Raw genomic sequence first — 19,450 nt, forward strand, 5'->3', positions numbered from 1 at the left:
GATAACAATCGCACCATGCTCGATACTTCTTGTGCTGGCTCTTTTATGATGAAGACTATTGAATTCAAATGGAATTTATTGGATAGAATTAAACGCAACTCTGAAGATTGGGATCTCGACGAAGGTAAGGAGTCAGGTAGGACACCTAAGTTTGATTGTGTTAAATCTTTTATGGATACCGATGTTTTCCGTAAATTTAGCACTAAATATGGACTTGACTCTGAGATAGTAGCTTCATTCTGTGAATCTTTTGCTACTTATGTTGATCTCCCCAAGGAGAAGTGGTTTAAATATCATCCTCCCATAGAAGTAAAAGTAGCTGCACCTATTAAAGTTGAAGAAAAGACTATCACTTATAATGATCTTGTTGTTCCTACTTCTTATGTTGAGAAACCACCTTTCCCTATTAGGATAAAGGATCATGCTAAAGCTTCAACTGTGGTTCGTAAAAGCAATATTAGAACTTATACACCTCCTGACCAAATTAAAGTTGAACCTAATATTGCTATTGTTAAAGATCTCTTGTCTGATAATATTGATGGGCGTGTTATTCATTTCCGTGATGAAACTGCTAGAATTGCCAAACCTTGTGCTAAAGATAAACATAGGCCTGTGGTAGGCATGCCTGTTATTTCTGTTAAAATAGGAGATCATTGTTATCATGGCTTATGTGATATGGGTGCTAGTGCTAGTGCCATACCTATTAACTTATACAAAGAAATTAAGCATGATATTGCACCTGCTGAGTTAGAAGATATTGATGTTACAATTAAACTTGCCAATAGAGATACTATTTCACCAATGGGAATTGTTAGAGATGTTGAAGTCTTGTGCGGGAAAACTAAATATCCTGCTGATTTTCCTGTTCTTGGTTCCCCACAAGATAGCTTTTGTCCCATTATATTTGGTAGACCCTTCTTGAACACCGTTAATGCTAAGATAGACTGCGAAAAGGATGTTGTTACTATTGGTTTGGGTGATATGTCTCATGAGTTTAATTTCTCTAAATTTCGTAGACAACACCGTGAAGAAGAATTACCTAGTAAGGATGAAATTATTGGTCTTGCTTCTATTGCCGTACCTCCTAGTGATCCTTTAGAACAATATTTGCTAGACCATGAAAATGATATGTTTATGAATGAAAGGAGGGAAATAGATGAAGTGTTCTTTAAACAGGAACCTATCCTGAAATACAATTTGCCTGTTGAAATCCTAGGGGATCCTCCTCCACCCAAGGGTGATCCCGTGTTTGAGCTTAAACCGTTGCCTGATACTCTTAAATATGCTTATCTCGATGAGAAAAAGATATATCCTGTTATTATTAGTGCTAACCTTTCAGAGCATGAAGAAGAGAGACTATTGAAAACTCTGAAGAAGCACCGTGCTGCTATTGGATATACTCTTGATGATCTTAAGGGCATTAGTCCCACTCTATGTCAACATAAAATAAATTTGGAAGAAGATGCCAAACCAGTTCATGATCATCAACGAAGGCTGAATCCTAAGATGAAAGAAGTGGTAAGAAAAGAAATACTAAAGCTCCTTGAGGCAGGTATAATTTATCTCATTGCTGATAGTCAGTGGGTAAGTCCTGTCCATTGTGTCCCTAAGAAGGGAGGCATTACCGTCGTTCCTAATGATAAAGATGAATTGATTCCGCAAAGAATTATTACAGGTTATAGGATGGTAATTGATTTCCGCAAATTAAATAAAGCTACTAAGAAAGATCATTACCCCTTACCTTTTATCGATCAAATGCTATAAATATTATCCAAACATACACATTTTTGCTTTCTAGATGGTTATTCTGGTTTCTCTCAAATACCTGTGTCAGCCAACGATCAATCTAAAACTACTTTTACTTGCCCTTTTGGTACTTTTTCTTATAGACATATGCCTTTTGGTTTATGTAATGCACCTGCTACCTTTCAAAGATGCATGATGGCTATATTATCTGACTTCTGTGAAAAGATTTGTGAGGTTTTCATGGACGACTTCTCCGTCTATGGATCCTCTTTTGATGATTGCTTGAGCAACCTTGATCGAGTTTTGCAGAGATGTGAAGAAACTAATCTTGTCTTGAATTGGGAAAAGTGCCACTTTATGGTTAATGAAGGTATTGTCTTGGGGCATAAAGTTTCTGAAAGAGGTATTGAGGTTGATAAAGCCAAGGTTGATGCTATTGAAAAGATGCCATGTCCCAAGGACATCAAAGGTATAAGAAGTTTCCTTGGTCACGCTGGTTTTTATAGGAGGTTCATTAAGGACTTCTCAAAAATTTCTCGGCCTCTGACTAATTTATTACAAAAAGATATACCATTTGTCTTTGATGATGATTGTGTAGAAGCATTTGAAATACATAAGAAAGCATTGATCTCTGCACCTATTGTTCAGCCACCTGATTGGAATTTACCCTTTGAAATTATGTGTGATGCTAGTGATTATGCTGTAGGTGCTGTTCTAGGGCAAAGAGTTGATAAGAAATTAAATGTTATTCAATATGCTAGTAAGACTCTAGACAATGCTCAAAGAAATTATGCTACTACTGAAAAAGAATTCTTAGCAGTTGTATTTGCTTGTGATAAGTTCAGACCTTATATTGTTGATTCTAAAGTAACTATTCACACGGATCATGCTGCTATTAAATATCTTATGGAAAAGAACGATGCTAAACCTAGACTTATTAGATGGGTTCCCCTGCTACAAAATTTGATTTGCATATTGTTGATAGAAAGGGAGCTGAGAACCCCGTTGCAGACAACTTGTCTAGGTTAGAAAATGTTCTTGATGACCCACTACCTATTGATGATAGCTTTCCTGATGAGCAATTAAATGTTATAAATGCCTCTCGTAGTACTCCGTGGTATGCTGATTATGCTAATTATATCGTGGCTAAATTTATACCACCTAGTTTCACATACCAGCAAAAGAAAAAGTTTTTCTATGATTTGAGACATTACTTTTGGGATGACCCACATCTTTATAAAGAAGGAGTAGATGGTGTTATTAGATGTTGTGTACCTGAGCATGAACAGGAACAGATCCTACACAAGTGTCACTCTGAGGCTTATGGAGGACACCACGCTGGAGATAGAACTGCACATAAGGTATTGCAATCTGGTTTTTATTGGCCTACTCTCTTCAAGGATGCTCGTAAGTTTGTCTTATCTTGTGATGAATGCCAAAGAATTGGTAACATTAGTAGACGTCAAGAAATGCCTATGAATTATTCACTTGTTATTGAACCATTTGATGTTTGGGGCTTTGATTATATGGGACCTTTTCCTGCCTCTAATGGTTATACACATATTTTAGTTGCTGTTGATTACATTACTAAGTGGGTAGAAGCTATTCCAACTAGTAGTGCTGATCATAAACATTCTATTAAAATGCTTAAAGAGGTTATTTTTCCGAGGTTTGGAGTCCCTAGATATTTAATGACTGATGGTGGTTCACATTTTATTCATGGTGCTTTTCGTAAAATGCTTGCTAAGTATGATGTTAACCATAGAATTGCATCTCCTTATCACCCGCAGTCTAGTGGTCAAGTAGAATTGAGTAATAAAGAGCTCAAATTAATTTTGCAAAAGACTGTTAATAGATCTAGGAAGAATTGGTCCAAGAAACTTGATGATGCATTATGGGCCTACAGAACTGCATATAAAAATCCTATGGTTATGTCTCCGTATAAAATGGTTTACGGAAAAGCATGTCACTTACCTCTCGAACTAGAACATAAGGCTTATTGGGCTATTAAAGAGATCAACTATAATTTCAAACTTGCCGGTGAGAAAAGGTTATTTGACATTAGCTCACTTGATGAATGGAGAACCCAAGCTGATGAAAATGCCAAATTGTTTAAAGAAAAAGTTAAAAGATGGCATGACAAAAGGATACAAAAGCGTGAGTTTAACGTAGGTGATTATGTATTGCTGTACAACTCTCGTTAAAGTTTTTTGCAGGAAAACTTCTCTCTAAATGGGAAGGCCCTTACGTTATCGAGGAGGTCTATCATTCCGGTGCCATAAAAATCAACAACTTCGAAGGCACAAATCCGAAGGTGGTGAACGGGTAAAGAATCAAACATTATATCTCAGGTAATCCCATAAATGTTGAAACCAATGTTATTGAAACTGCAACCCCGGAGGAATACATAAGGGACACTTTCCGGAACGTTTCAGACTCCGAAAAGGAATACGTGTGTGGTACGGTAAGTAAACCAACTCCAAAACAATTTTTATGGCAATATTTCTCCGTTTTGGAATATTTAGAAAAATAGAAAAATTAGAAGCAGTCCGGGAAGGACACGAGGCCTCCACGAGGGTGGAGGGCGCGCCCTACCCCCCTGGGCGCGCCCCCCTACCTCGTGGGCACCTCGTGTGCTCTCCGGACTTTGTTTTCTTGCACATTACGTATTTTGGTCGGTAAAAATTCATTATATAATCTCCCGAAGGTTTTGACCACGGTATCACGCAAATATCCTCTTTTTTCGTTTCGAGCTGTCCTGCTGCATATTAGAGCAACATGTCGTCCCAGGATTCTGAAGGAGAAGGCTATGTGGCTGATTACCTTGCAAATCCCAAGGTGTATGGAGATGTGGAGCATTGTGGTTGGACTACGGAAGAAGAAGAGGACTATGAGCCCAAGAGAAAGGAGGAGACGAGCTCAAATGAAGATGAAGTCCCATTACCTCAACCTGGGGACATGCATGTGGAGTTCAAAAAGTCAAGTCTCCCTGATAGAGAAAAGAAATTTAAGATCGAGTTTATCCCTTTTCGTCTCTTGCAGGAAAACAAGCAGGAATTATGTAAAAAGATATTAAGCCTGGAGCAGGAGATTGATGACTTGAGGGATCAAAATTCTGTCCTCAAGCGCAAATTAAGGAAGAAGACTATGTCATCAACTAAATCATCACCTCCACCTTCTTCACCAGCAAAGGAGACATAATCGCATGGGTATGGGCACTCCCCTTGGCAACTGCCAAGCTTGGGGGAGGTGCCCCGGTATCGTATCACCATCACACTCCTATCTTTACCGCTTTCTTAGTTCGATCCTATTAGTAGTATCTTGATCTAGTAGAATAAAGTTTTGGTATGATCTAGTTTTGAGTTTTGCTTTATGATCTCTCTTTGTAATCGAGTCCGTGAGCTATTTAATAAAGATTAGTGTTGAGTCAAGGGCTTGATTATCTTGCTATGATCTTGAGTGAATAAAAAAAGAGAGAAATAGAATAAAAAGAAACAAAGAGATCATATTGATCTTATTGAGAGTAATGACTTCACATAGAAAGAGTATGATGATTAAAAATTGTTGAGAGTTGACAAGCATAGCTTTGGTCATCGTTGCAATTAATAGGAAGTAATAAAGAAATAGAGGTTTCACATATAAATATACTATCTTGGACATCTTTTATGATTGGGAGCACTCATTAAAATATGACATGCTAAAGAGTTGATGTTGGACAAGGAAGACAACGTAATGGGTTATGTTTTCTTATATCTGAGATAAAGTATATTGTCATGGATCATCCAACATGTTGAGCTTGCCTTTCCCCCTCATGCTAGCCAAATTCTTTGCACCAAGTAGAGATACTACTTGTGTTTCCAAAAACCCTTAAACAAGTTTTGCCATGAGAGTCCACCATACCTACCTATGGATTGAGTAAGATCCTTCAAGTAAGTTGTCATCGGTGCAAGCAATAAAAATTGCTCTCTAAATATGTATGATTGATTGGTGTGGAGGAAATAAGCTTTATACGATCTTGTGATGTGGAAGAAATAAAAGCGACAGACTGCATAATAAAGGTTCATATCACAAGTGGCAATATAAAGTGACGTTCTTTCGCATTAAGATTTTGTGCATCCAACCCTGAAAGCGCATGGCAACCTCTGCTTCCCTCTGTGAAGGGCCTATCTTTTATTATTATCTTCTTCCTTATGCAAGAGTCATGGTTATCTTCACCTTTCCTTTTTACATTTTATCCTTTGGCAAGCACAGGGTGTTGGAAAGATCTTGATAGATATATCTAATTGGATGTAAGTCAGCATGAGTTATTATTGTTGACATTACCCTTGAGGTAAAAGGTTGGGAGGCGAAACTATAAGCCCCTATCTTTCTCTGTGTCCGATTAAAACTCCGTAACCACAAGTATTGCGTGAGTGTTATCAATTATGAAAGACTAAATGATAGTTGAGTATGTGGACTTGCTAGAAAGCTCTGACATAGACTCTTTCTGATGTTATGATAAATTGCAATTGCTTCAATGACTGAGATTATAGTTTGTTAGTTGTCAATAAAGTTTCCGATTCATACTTGGCATTGTGAATAGATTATTACTTGAGCATAAGAAATCATATGACAATATCCATTTATGTTGCTGTTATGAGAATAATCATGATGCCCTCATGTCTGTATTTTATTTTATCGACACCTCTACCTCTAAACATGTGGACATATTTATCGTTATCGGCTTCCGCTTGAGGACAAGCGAGGTCTAAGCTTGGGGGAGTTGATACGTCCATTTTGCATCATGCTTTTATATCGATATTTATTGCAATATGGGCTGTTATTACACGTTATGTCACAATACTTATGCCTATTATCTCTTATTTTACAAGGTTTACATAAGGAGGGAGAATGCCGGCAGCTGGAATTCTGGGCTGGAAAAGGACCAAATATTAGAGACCTATTCTGCACAACTCCAAAAGTCCTGAAACTCCACGAAAGTCATTTTTGGAAATAATAAAAAATACTGAACGGAAGAAATACGTCAGGGGGGCCACCACCTGCCCACGAGGGTGGGGGGCACGCCCCCTGCCTCGTGGGCCCCCTGTTGGCTCTCCGATGGCCATCTTCTGCTATATGAAGTCTTCCGTCGAGGAAAAAATCGTAAGCAACCTTTCGGGACGAGACTCCGCTGCCACGAGGCGGAACCTTGGCGGAACCAATCAAGGGCTCCGGCAGAGCTGTTCCGCCCGGGACACTTCCCTCCGGGAGGGGGAAATCATCGCCATCATCATCACCAACGCTCCTCTCATCAGGAGAGGGCAATCTCCATCAACATCTTCACCAGCACCATCTCCTCTCAAAACCCTAGTTCATCTCTTGTATCCAATTTTTGTCTCCAAGTCCGGGATTGGTACTAGTAGGTTGCTAGTAGTGTTGATTACTCCTTGTAGTTGATGCTAGTTGGTTTATTTGGTGGAAGATCATATGTTCAGATCCTATATGCATATTAATACCCCTCTGATTATGAACATGAATATGCTTTGTGAGTAGTTACGTTTGTTCCTGAGGACATGGGAGAAATCTTGCTATTAGTAGTCATGTGAATTTGGTATTCGTTCGATATTTTGATGAGATGTATGTTGCCTATCCTCTAGTGGTGTTATGTGAACGTCGACTACATAACACTTCACCATTATTTGGGCCTAGAGGAAGGCATTGGGAAGTAATAAGTAGATGATGGGTTGCTAGAGTGACAGAAGCTTAAACCCTAGTTTATGCGTTGCTTCGTAAGGGGCTGATTTGGATCCATATGTTTCATGCTATGGTTAGGTTTACCTTAATACTTTTGTTGTAGTTGCGGATGCTTGCAATAGAGGTTAATCATAAGTGGGATGCTTGTTCAAGTAAGAATAGAACCCAGGCACCGGTCCACCCACATATCAAATTATCGAAGTACCAAACCCGAATCATATGAACGTGATGAAAACTAGCTTGACGATAATTCCCATGTGTCCTCGGGAACGTTTTCCTTTATATAAGAGTTTGTCCAGGCTTGTCCTTTGCTACAAAAAGGATTGGGCCACCTTGCTGCACTTTATTTACTTTTGTTACTTGTTGCTCGTTACAAATTATCCTATCACAAAACTATCTGTTACCACTTATTTCAGTACTTGCAGAGAATACCTTGCTGAAAACCGCTTATCATTTCCTTCTGCTCCTCGTTGGGTTCGACACTCTTACTTATCGAAAGGACTACGATAGATCCCCTACACTTGTGGGTCATCAGGAATCTATGCATAGGGGTTGGCACACGTTTTCATCTTGACTCTCCGGTAGAAACTTTGGGGCACTCATTGAAGTTCTTTGTGTTGGTTGAATAGATGAATCTGAGATTGTGTGATGCATATCGTATAATCATACCCACGGATACTTGAGGTGACATTGGAGTATCTAGGTGACATTAGGGTTTTGGTTGATTTGTGTCTTAAGGTGTTATTCTAGTACGAACTCTAGGATAGATCAAACGGAAAGAATAGCTTCATGTAATTTTAATACGGACTCTTGAATAGATCGACCAGAAAGAATAACTTTGAGGTGGTTTCGTACCCTACCATAATCTCTTTGTTTGTTCTCCGCTATTAGTGACTTTGGAGTGACTCTTTGTTGCATGTTGAGGGATAGTTATAGGATCCAATTATGTTATTATTGTTGAGAGAACTTGCACTAGTGAAAGTATGAACCCTAGGCCTTGTTTCCTAGCTTTGCAATACCGTTTACGCTCACTTGTATCACTTGCCACCTTGCTGTTTTTATATTTTCATATTACAAAAACCTATATCTACCATCCGTATTGCACTTGTATCACCATCTCTTCGCCGAACTAGTGCACCTATACAATTTACCATTGTATTGGGTGTGTTGGGGACACAAGAGACTCTTTGTTATTTGGTTGCAGGGTTGTTAGAGAGAGACCATCTTCATCCTATGCCTCCCACGGATTTATAAACCTTAGGTCATCCACTTGAGGGAAATTTGCTACTGTCCTACAAACCTCTGCACTTGGAGGCCCAACAACGTCTACAAGAAGAAGGTTGTGTAGTAGACATCACCACAACGCATTGAGGTGGACGCATCAGCGTTCCCAATCTCGCCAACACGTGCGTCGGAGGACGCGTCGGCTCCCTGCTACGAGGAGAACGACGCGCTGCCCACCGAGCCCCCCAGCCTTGAGGAGCTTTGGAAAGAAATGGATGTCGCCTTGTGGGAGGCTTTGCCTCTGGCAGAGTGCGCCAAAATAGAGGTGGAGAAGAAGGCCGAGGAAGAGAAGCGCGCCGTGGGGCAAGCTGCCTGGCAGGCGTATGTCGCGTCTGAGAGAGTCAGACAATTGGCTCTTTGGCAGAAGGCTCGTGCGAGGGCCGTGAGGGTGGCGGAGGACGCCCGTGCCAAAGCCCTGAATGCAGTCGGGCCCAAGCGCCTCATCTACGCTTGGCGGTACGTGGACCGGGTGCATGCTTCCAGCGAGGAGGAGTACCTGTTGGCGCCGGATCACCACACCGGTGAGATCGCACTCGCCCGCCGGCAAGCCACCAATCATCATCTCGCGAGTTGGGAGGCTGAGGAAGGGGCGGTGTGTCGGCGCGCTGGGAAACGGCCGTGCACCAGGGCACTCGTGGCGCGCCGCAAGCGCTCCTGCGAACGTCGTGGCTTTTATTAGGAATATAATTTAGTTTCGTAAGGCGATCTCATTAGTTTTGGGACGCAAATGATAACTCCCGAACGTTCAGGAATTATTAGCGGCCTTAATTAAGTATGTATAAAAGGAAAAGTTTGGAAACCTCATGTATCCGTACGCATTTTGTAAGTACGTGCATATAGCACAAACTTTACTATATACTATCGCTACACGTCTCTCTCTATATATGCTTGCAGACTGTGCTACTCCCTCCGTCCAGGTGCATATGTCATCTTTGGTTGTGCACCGTGACCATGAAGGAGGGAATACTTATACACCTAGACAGAGGGGTACTACTATTACTTATGTAAGTGCAAATGCACGTTTTAACATTACGATGCGGTTTTTGTAAAAGTAGAAAAACAGAACTAGTCAAGCTTGTGAAACGATTCAATGCAAAACAAATGCAAAAATGCTCGTTTGATTGTTTACTTTTAACTTCCTTCTTTGTGGTTATTTCTCTATCGTACTTTGTACGGAGTATCTCACTGGTCGGGAAGGCATGCAAATTCCCAAACTGCTTCCTACACCCTGTATCGAATTTTTTGCCTAACAAGTTGTGCCGTGTTGGAATTCCAACTTGAGTAATACTACTAGGAGTACCAGGGGCTAGTTCTTTTAGGCTTCTAGATTAGTAATCCCATAACTACTACCTCCGTCCTAGTTTATTGGTCGCCATTGTAATCTGTGTCAAATTTTGACCATAAATTTAACTAATGAAATGTTTGTGCATGTCACATGCACTAACATTTTATCAGTTAAATCTTTGGTCAAAATTTAGCACAAATTACAATGGTGATGAATAAACCAGGACGGAGGTACTAGTAGTTTAGAATCCCAAAAAAATGAGTTAGGCGCCTTAATGTTACTCTCCACTGTGACTAGTCTTATGGGAAAAGCTGGGGAAGAGACGGCTTATTTTTTAAGCCACCAAAAGAACAGGCCCTAGGAGTAGTAGCTAGGGATCGAGTGTGCGATATGAACCGGAGAAAGTAAATGCAGAGAGATGAAATGCAAAAAATACGGAGGGATGTGATGGTTGCTTGTCCTTTTATTTTACCAGGCCACTTATTACTGGGAGTGGTTGGGTTTTGTGATATGACGGCTTTACTGCTGCGCCACGAGCGGGGTGAGACTCCCGTGCAGCGCTGCCCTCTACACTAGTACTACATCGGTCGTGGTTTATTAGTCCCCCATTGAATTTGACTGAAGATTTAACTAACAAAATGTTAGTGCATGTCAACAAAAACTATATCGTTGGATTCGTATTTGAACATAGTTTTCAATGATATAATTTTAGGTGACATGCATGAGCATTTATCGTACTATATACAATGTTAGTTAAATTTCTGGTCGTACTAATCTATAGTAAGGTGCTCTTGCGTTGCACGGAACAGTGAAATGCATTGATCGGGGAGTTGTTTATTTTGACAAAGGATGTGGGGGTCATCTCATGTGTAACGGGTATCGATAGGTTTCTTCGGATATTATTTCATCTCTAGAGCTCACAAACATCCGGGTGAAATAGATAAAAAGTATCTTTTGCAAACAAAAGTGTTCAACTGTTCAGACTGCATCCAAAACTTGTGAAGAAATAACACTTATTGTGCTTTGCAAGAAATGATCTTTAAGAATTAGTTTTTGAGTATCGATTGTTATACATGTTGGCTATAGATGACATGGCACTTTCTTATAGTCAATAGTTGGCTATACTATTAAGTATTAACATGGCTCTTATACACCTAGACGGAGGGATTAAATCAGGATGATTTGGAAGGGGGCAGAGGAGATGTAAGAAATGGTTCATCATAAGTATTTCACCAGTACTATAGTAAAAATTCTTAGTTAATCTCATAAATGGCAAGCGAGAACTCTAATGGAGCAAAAGCATACATGGAAGATTCTAGACTAAACCATAAATGGATACACTTTTATTCAAGCGCGATACTCTAATAGAGCAAGATCATGCATGGAAGGTTCTATACTATATAAATAAGAAGTCTCCACATGCTTAGACAGCGGATTACCTTGAGCAAAGACTAATGATCAACATTTAACTTGGTAATGCATATGTCCAGGTGAACCTCCTCGGAGTCCCCGTGCACCATGTTGGGGGGGGGGAATCATACCATGCGTCTTCCATGTCCACATCGGCGGGAAGGTCCCAGCTCGGCACAGTCCTAGTCAGTGTCATGGAGCTGGTGTGGCCCACGTACCTCTGAGGGGCAGTAATAGTGAGCACGCACCCATACATCGGCCTCGTGTCAGTGTCAGCGTCAGCGGCGTCTCCCCTAACACACACTACAGAGACGGGGCGGCGGCCTGCGCGGGCCTCGCTGGTGCCCACGATCAAGAGGAAGACGCTGCCGTCCTCCTCTGAGACTAGTAGGCGGCGGTGATCCTCCAACTCCGGCACGGTGAACGGGTAGCACGTCTTGTACTTGATGTTCTCTGCCAAGGGCCAGTAGTGATCGCCGGACGCCTGCGTGAGGTGATGCACGAGGTCCGCCGGCGAGCCCCAAAACGACATCGGGCACTCATAGCAGTAGACGAAGGGCTCCTTCGAGGCATCAACCAGGCCACCCATGAAACGGGAGTGGCTGTAGGGGACATTGCGCCAGTTGAATATATGAGCAAGTTACTACGAGATTTAGTCCGAATAAGCATAAAATAAATCATGAAGGCTATAACAAAGATGAAACTAATCATGTGGACTAGCATAGTAGATGAATAGATAGAATCTAGGACACAGACTAGAAACATGAATTCTACCACGATTTCGAACAGGAAGGACATAAAAACATATGGTGCAACGGGAGTAGCACCGTGGGCATTGAGGTTGTCGCCCATGTCGTTGAGGAAGAGGTTCCCGAGGTCGGGGAAGAAGTCGTCGTCGGTGAAGTCGTCGCTGCCAGCAGTCGCGAGAGTGTGCTCCCCAAATTTCAACAGCGCCCGCAGAATGGAGCGCGGGAGGGAGTAGCTGTAGGGGAAGTTGCGGCCGCCAAATGGAGCGCAGGAGTAGCACACGAAGCAGTTGATGGTGCTCCTCCCTAGCCTCTATCTCTACTATTATCTCTATCTCTACTACTCTTCTTTCTTTTTAGTAGCTGTCAAATAGAATAGTACTGTGCCGCCCGCTGCACGCCCGGCTGAACATGCCTCCTCGCCTCCATCAAACGCCTCCGTTAAACCCGCATGCAAACCGAGAAACCTACTCCGGCCCGCGGGAGGAAATTTGCCGGCTGCCGTTGGATAATAATAGTCACGTCCAATCCATTTGAGTTAATTGCGTGTATGATTCTCCTTCTATAAAAAGTTAATTGCATCCTTAATCTTGTATTCTAAGTACTCTGTGGGTTCCACTGTCAGTACAGTGTACATGACTTGCAGGCTGGCTCCAGATTCATACAGGAAGTTAAAAAGAAACAAATCCATCCTTAATCTTGTATTCTAAGTACTCTATGGGTTCCACTCCCAGTACAGTAGCGAAGAAGTATATATTAAAAAAATATAAAAAGCTACAGTTTAGGACAGAATTCGAATTCAGGTCATCGCACTACAAGCATCCGGCCCGGACCAGTACACCAAGTGTTCGTTGCGGACGATGCAAGAGATAAACCTTTATAGCAATGAGCCCGTCCGTTGCAACGGATCCAAAGTAGAATAATACATATTCACAAATTTGAAAGAAAACAACTTAGTTTTGATATACATATCACTAAAAATATCTTATGTTTCACTCGAAATATATTCTTTGGGCTGTTTTGATGAGGTAAGGGAGGAATGTGGTTGGTTTCAAGATACTAAGGGGTTTTGTGTAAACTAGAGCAGAGAAGTGGGAATTGTTGCAAAAGGCCACAACTTACATCACAGCCGTTAGATGCAGATCTAATGGTCAGAAATGGTGGATGGCAGACACACCATCATCACCAACTAAGTCTTTTATAGGAGTAAGTAATATAGGAGTAGGAGTAGAGAAAAAACCGAGTTCGTGATGATGGTGTGCCTGCCATCTTATAGTATAGACCGTCTGATCTACATCTGACAGATAGAAGGCAAAAGATAGCCGCACCTCTCTCCACATTTACAGATAAGGCCTTGCCTCATTCATCCTTATCTCCCACAACCTCATTGCTGAGCAATTAAAAAAGGAAGTCTCTGGAACAATCTGGCATGGTGGCCGCTGCCGGCGCCGTCCATCCCGATGCCTCCGCCTAGTCTGACCACCAGTCAGCACCACGCCCCACTCCTCCTCACCTTATCTATCATCTTTCTTGAGATATCATTTTTTTGATGAAATGGTCGAGATACCATTTTTCCGATAAAATTCTCGAGATATCATTAGTTTTTACACATGGGATTACTCCTGCATGGGTCAATCACAACAGGTGTTTTGTAAAAAAATGCATCTTGATGTTCCGTGCAATGCACGTGCATCTTGCTAGTTTTTTTCCATATAATTCCAAACACCACGTAGACACGGTCTTTGACCATTTTACAACTATGTTAGTATCATTGTTAGTGGTCAGCCGGTGCAAGTTATAGCCCCGGGTGTTTTAACCTTTTTTTAGTAATGATATCTGGCAATAGTTCACCACGAGCTCAATCCTGGCGAATCCCACGTAACCGTCGGATGGTTTTTAAGCCTTAGTATTTGACAAAACCGCCACCCTTACACACGTACTGTAACTGCGTCGCGGGCGTTTGCAACTACCATGTCTGCCAGCGAACATTTGCTGGGGATTGGAGTTAGCACCGATGGCGGTTCGTAGTCGTTCCATGCTCGGGCGTTGAAGTTTGTAACTATTTTAGATTAGAATATACTAATCCTCCTGTGCTAGTAGTAGAGCAGAGCCCTACTCCACTAATACTCTACTCAAGCAAGTTAGGGCATAGTAGTAGGTATTGTAGGGAGTACCAGTACTATGATCACTCAAGCAAGTTGTCTAGCATCGATATGACCCTACGCTGCTGGTATGTGTCTCGTAAGTCAAGCGGCGTGCTGTAGTCATCATCACTTGTCCACTTCCCGCAGCACATATTCGCTTCTCCATCTTTGTCCGCACATAATCGTCCAATCTTCTATCCCCGCTAAGGCGCCTCCCCCCTCTTCTGAAACCCAAGCACTAACAATGGCAGAGCCGAGCAGCGTCCGCCGAAAGAGTGGTTGGAATTCGCTCCCCACAGAGGTAATCAAGCTCATTGTTTCGCGTGTGGACAATCTCAGTACCATGCCGCTCGCCATGTGCTCGTCGGGGCTGTACCGTTTACTCAAAGCCCTCAGGCCAGAGCTTTTTAAGCTAGATCCTTGCTTGCTGATGCCGCCTGATCTTCAGAAACGGCGTGTCACGCATCATAACAATCGTATGGTGGCGAGCATCAACCCTCTTGACTGCGATCCGATCCCCGTCACCCTCAACTACATTAATGGTATGTACTGGGTCGGCATGAACACGTCTTGGATGGTGCTCGTCAACGGTCGTGGCAGCTGGATGCTCGTGGAGGTCTACACCCAGCGATTGATCCCCCTTCCTTCGATTAACACTGCACTGCTTTGGCACCGCGGCCCAGAATACTCGGAATCTTACAGTAGCCAACATGATACCAAGTTTGATTTGCTCAAGGTTGAAATCTGCCAAGTGCCCACAAGATCTGTGAATTATAAAGACTTTAGGCTAATTCCGTTCTTCAATCGCGGTCTCGCCTATCTGACAGGTCACTGTGGTAAGTGGATAAATCTGCACGTCCATCGCAGGATCATACATCCTCCATGGTTCTCTGATGCCACTGAACACAAGGGCTTCATTTAAACTGTCGACTCCTTCTATGGCTGGATGTACTGCTGGCCTACTCCAGTCATTGCTACAAACGGTTGTTACAGCAGTATGTTAATTTCCTATGATATCATGATGGCTTGCTTATATTACTATCAACATTTACTAAAAAAATATTCATGCTCATAACATGTTGTTCTTAAGATTGGCTACACTAAGAGCCCTTTTTTATTTGAATCCAACTTGATATGATGTTGTAGGCCGCCTGGTGTCCCTACCCTTCCTAATCCCAGAACCTTTCAAAGAAAAGCGGCATGGCAGTTGCAGGTGGTTCCTGGCTCGATCAGACGACGGCGAACGATTGATGATTGTTCGCACGTACCGGACGTGTTGTTGCGCAGAATACAATCACAGTCACTGCAAGTTCTTTGAGCAGGATCCCAGCTTCTCTAGGTAGGAATTTTTGACTAGAGGCTGGTAAGTAGCCTTGGTACACGCTCTCTGTTTCTCGGACTGAATTATCCGATTAACCAGGAGATAACCGACGGCAAGGGTCATGATGATGGCGCGGTTTCGTTCATCAGGCAAAACTGTGTGTACACTGTGTACCATGCGTCTTTGCATGCACCATATCTTGATATGTGCCGCCATGCTCTGCAGCCCAAAGTAGGAGAGAGGGTCGCAAGTATCAGACTTCGACCTGTTGGCTAGAGTTTCCCCCGTCAGGCACCCACTCAATGTACAATCAGTAGTATATTTCGTCTATTGGTTGAATAAATGTGTTGTTAGAACGAAAAACACCATGTTTTGGAAGTCGTTGCACGGTCCAATCCTTTAGCGCCCCTTACCGTACGTAGCGGATACTATTTTTAGTACGGAACATATTTTCCACTTGTTGATAACATGCAGCCCATTGATGAAGGCCCAATAGAGGAGCCCATAATTAACTGGAAGGGAGGCTCTCACATGAATCCGGCCCAGGTACATGCTCATGGTCCCCTTTACATAAATAAGTAAATAAATAAAGCTAAATGCTCATGCACGAGTTCTTTAAATTCACGATTTAACAGGAGGATATTATTTCCTATGATAGTGTCGTTACATTTAGTCGATATTATTCTTAGGCAAAGATAGCGACCGGTCTTCTTTCTCCCACCATTTTCTTCCTGCAACTAGCGGACCCATGCAAATCGTAGTCAATGTCGTAAATAGTTCCGGTCCATTTTTATTTTTCAATAAGAATGTCCAACCCAGCCCAGCACATTGGCGACAACACTTTATCCTCTGCCTTGGTGCGCTCGCCGCGGCACCGCCGTCCGGCCCTGTCAACATAGTAAATCGAGAGAGGACTGTAGTTTTGAGTATGACAATACGGACCCACCAGGTCCACTCCCGAACACAAGCAAGCGCCTCTTTTACTACTCAGATGCACCCCTCGTTTTTTACTCTAATCCACCCTGCTGATATCTGGGACCCACATCATTTTCAACGTATAGTCAATTAACGACAGAATTGCACAACCTTTTTTCGAGGATTTGTTCGGAGGAGCAGGCTATAAACTGGGTTGTGTAGTCTCTGTGGCCCGTCTAACAACATGACCAGCCCAGCAGTTTTTTTCTTTGGGAAAATAGGTAGCCCACTATTTCTTTTTGAAGAATACCCAAGCTAGGCCTATTTGTTTTTTCTGACTTACTGGGCTACAAATCTTTAAAGACGAGGAGGGATGCATTCCGGTCTGGCCAAAGAGTATGGTCAGTATATGCTAAAAGTAATATACAAGGGGTTGAAAATTCCAAAAAAATTATAGCAAATGGGAAATTAGTTTCTTTTTTTGTTTTTGTTCTTCACTGATATTTTATATTTCATTGGATTTTAACATGACATAGTACTAATTTATTTTGAAATTTGTTTTAGTATGGCTACTAATTTTTGGATTAAGAATATATTGTTCCCCAGCAAAAATTTGCAAATTTTCAAATTTTCGCACATTTTTAGTTCAATTTTTTAACCCTGGTACTGACCAGAAAATGGGCAGCAATTCTAAAAATGAAAAATGGGCTACAATAAATTCCATATGAATTAGAAAATGAGAAAAAAGTATAAAAATAATAGCAAATGGGTTGTACACGCCACAAATTTTGAGGCTGACTTGTTTACGCAAGGCTTTGTTAGTCAACACACGATTCTAGCAGCAGTGACTGTTGAATGTCCATCCAACGGCCGACGTGCTTCTTCAATCTCTGATCTTCCTGCTCCAGCCGCCTAAACCAGCGCCGGCGGGACTGCCTGCTTCCTCCTCTTGTGGCCCGCCGTGATGCCGCGCTGGCTTCATCGGCCCACCCTACTCCCTCCGCTGGCCTGGCCGTACGCAATAAACTGCCTCCTTATTACGCGAAAAAATGATTCCTCCCACTGACATCTGGGGTGCACCGGTTCAAAGGCTGACCTGTGGGCCTACTAAGTTATCACGTACGCAGGGCTTTGTCAACTTAGTCAACAAACGATTCTAGCAGCAGTGACCGTTGGATTTGAATCAAACGGTCCTGCTGCTTCTTCAATCGCTGCTCTTCTTGCAGTAGCCGCCCAAAACAGCGCCGGCGAGACCGCCTGCTCCTGCCTCCAGTGGCCAGCTGTGCTGCCGTTAAGGCCTCATGGCCCCCTACTACTCCCACCGCTGGCCAGGCCCTACGGCGACGGCAGCCTCACACCATAGTCGGACCAGTGAACCCTCGTACTCCTCTTCGCGTGGGCTTCCACTGCCGCGTCTTCCCCGGCTCCGCGTCATCCCCTTCCTATGCCTTGCCGTCGTCCACCGCCCTGGTGCTCTCGGCGCGGCGTGGTCAACGTGGTCAAGGAACGACTTCCGTCGGAAGAGTACTGCACATGGAGAGGCCGACAGCTGGGTCCATGGCCGCAGCAAGGAAGTGCCTCCTTATTACACGGAAAATAATGATTTCTCCACCTGACAGCAGGGACCCACTGGATGGGCTACCGTATTTCACAAAAAAACATTTCCCCCTGACTGCTGGGACCCACCAGCTACATCTTTGCACACAAGGAAGTGCGTCCATATTACAAGCAAGAAAAATGATTCGCCCCCGGACTGCTGGGACCCAAGGGCCGGGTCATTATGCAATAATGAGCAGGGACTTTGTAAATATAATCATGTAGACTTGAGCAGTGATGTGTAGCCCCCAAGGGCCGACTTAGTAAGATAATACTGAACCGGGACTTGATATATACTTCAATGCAAAAAACAACTTATAATGTGGCGCCCATCGTGGGGCTTGCGCACGGTGGTGTTGAGTTCTTGGAGGGATCTTTCATAGGGATCGAGAGTTCACATTTTCTGGATGAAGAAGAGCCGGTTTGAATGGATCTGTGTCAGCTTCAAGTTCGTCGGACCAGATTTATGATTGTTAAGGAATCTGAGCCAGATCGATCTTGGTGCAAGGCGCCAGGAACAAAAGCCAAGACAAAAAAAATTGAGATCAAACAAAAAAGACATAATTGCAAGTCGGAGATGAATCCGAGAGTTGCTGCTGCAATGTGCAGATCAAGTCCCAAGGCGGCTGTTTGTTTTCTTCCGCCACAACTCCAGATTTGACCGGTGATGGATTCCTTTCATGAAGACTAAAATCAAGTCATCAATTATTACTCCATTATCTACTATGACGTGAGAAGGCGCAAGTATTTGTACCAGTATTGGTCCAACCCTTATTTTTTACCATCAACTGATGCGTCCGCCAAGGCATATTATCACTAGCGAGAAGTGGATATACAGAGTAGAGGAAACCGATCTAAGCTAGCCTGTTCAGCTGCGTTAAAACAAAAGAAGCGGAGGGCCACGGCCCGGAAGCGGATTCTCCACAGGCTCGGACTCCTCTGTTGACCAACTCCGTTGACCCGCCCTGTTGACCACCGTGGTGAGCCGCCGCCGACGTCTTGTTGCCTCAGAGTCACCATCTTCGCCACCTTGCTCGAGCTGTCGGCCGCTTTCAAAAGTGCCTCTGCCCCTGCGGCCCTTAGGTTGCCGTCGTCGTAGCACTACCTCCATCACCATGTTGAGCCGTCTCCACTGGTTTTTTAAGCCGCCTCATTATCACATCCGTGTCGCCTCCAAGTTCACTAGAGCCGACTGCTGTCAAGTCGCCAACCTCCACAACCAAGCAAAGTGGCCATCTCTCCAAGTCACCCCAACGATAAGCCGCCACTT

This window comes from Triticum aestivum, chromosome 3D, assembly GCF_018294505.1.
Source record: "Triticum aestivum cultivar Chinese Spring chromosome 3D, IWGSC CS RefSeq v2.1, whole genome shotgun sequence".
Classification (NCBI taxonomy): domain Eukaryota; kingdom Viridiplantae; phylum Streptophyta; class Magnoliopsida; order Poales; family Poaceae; genus Triticum; species Triticum aestivum.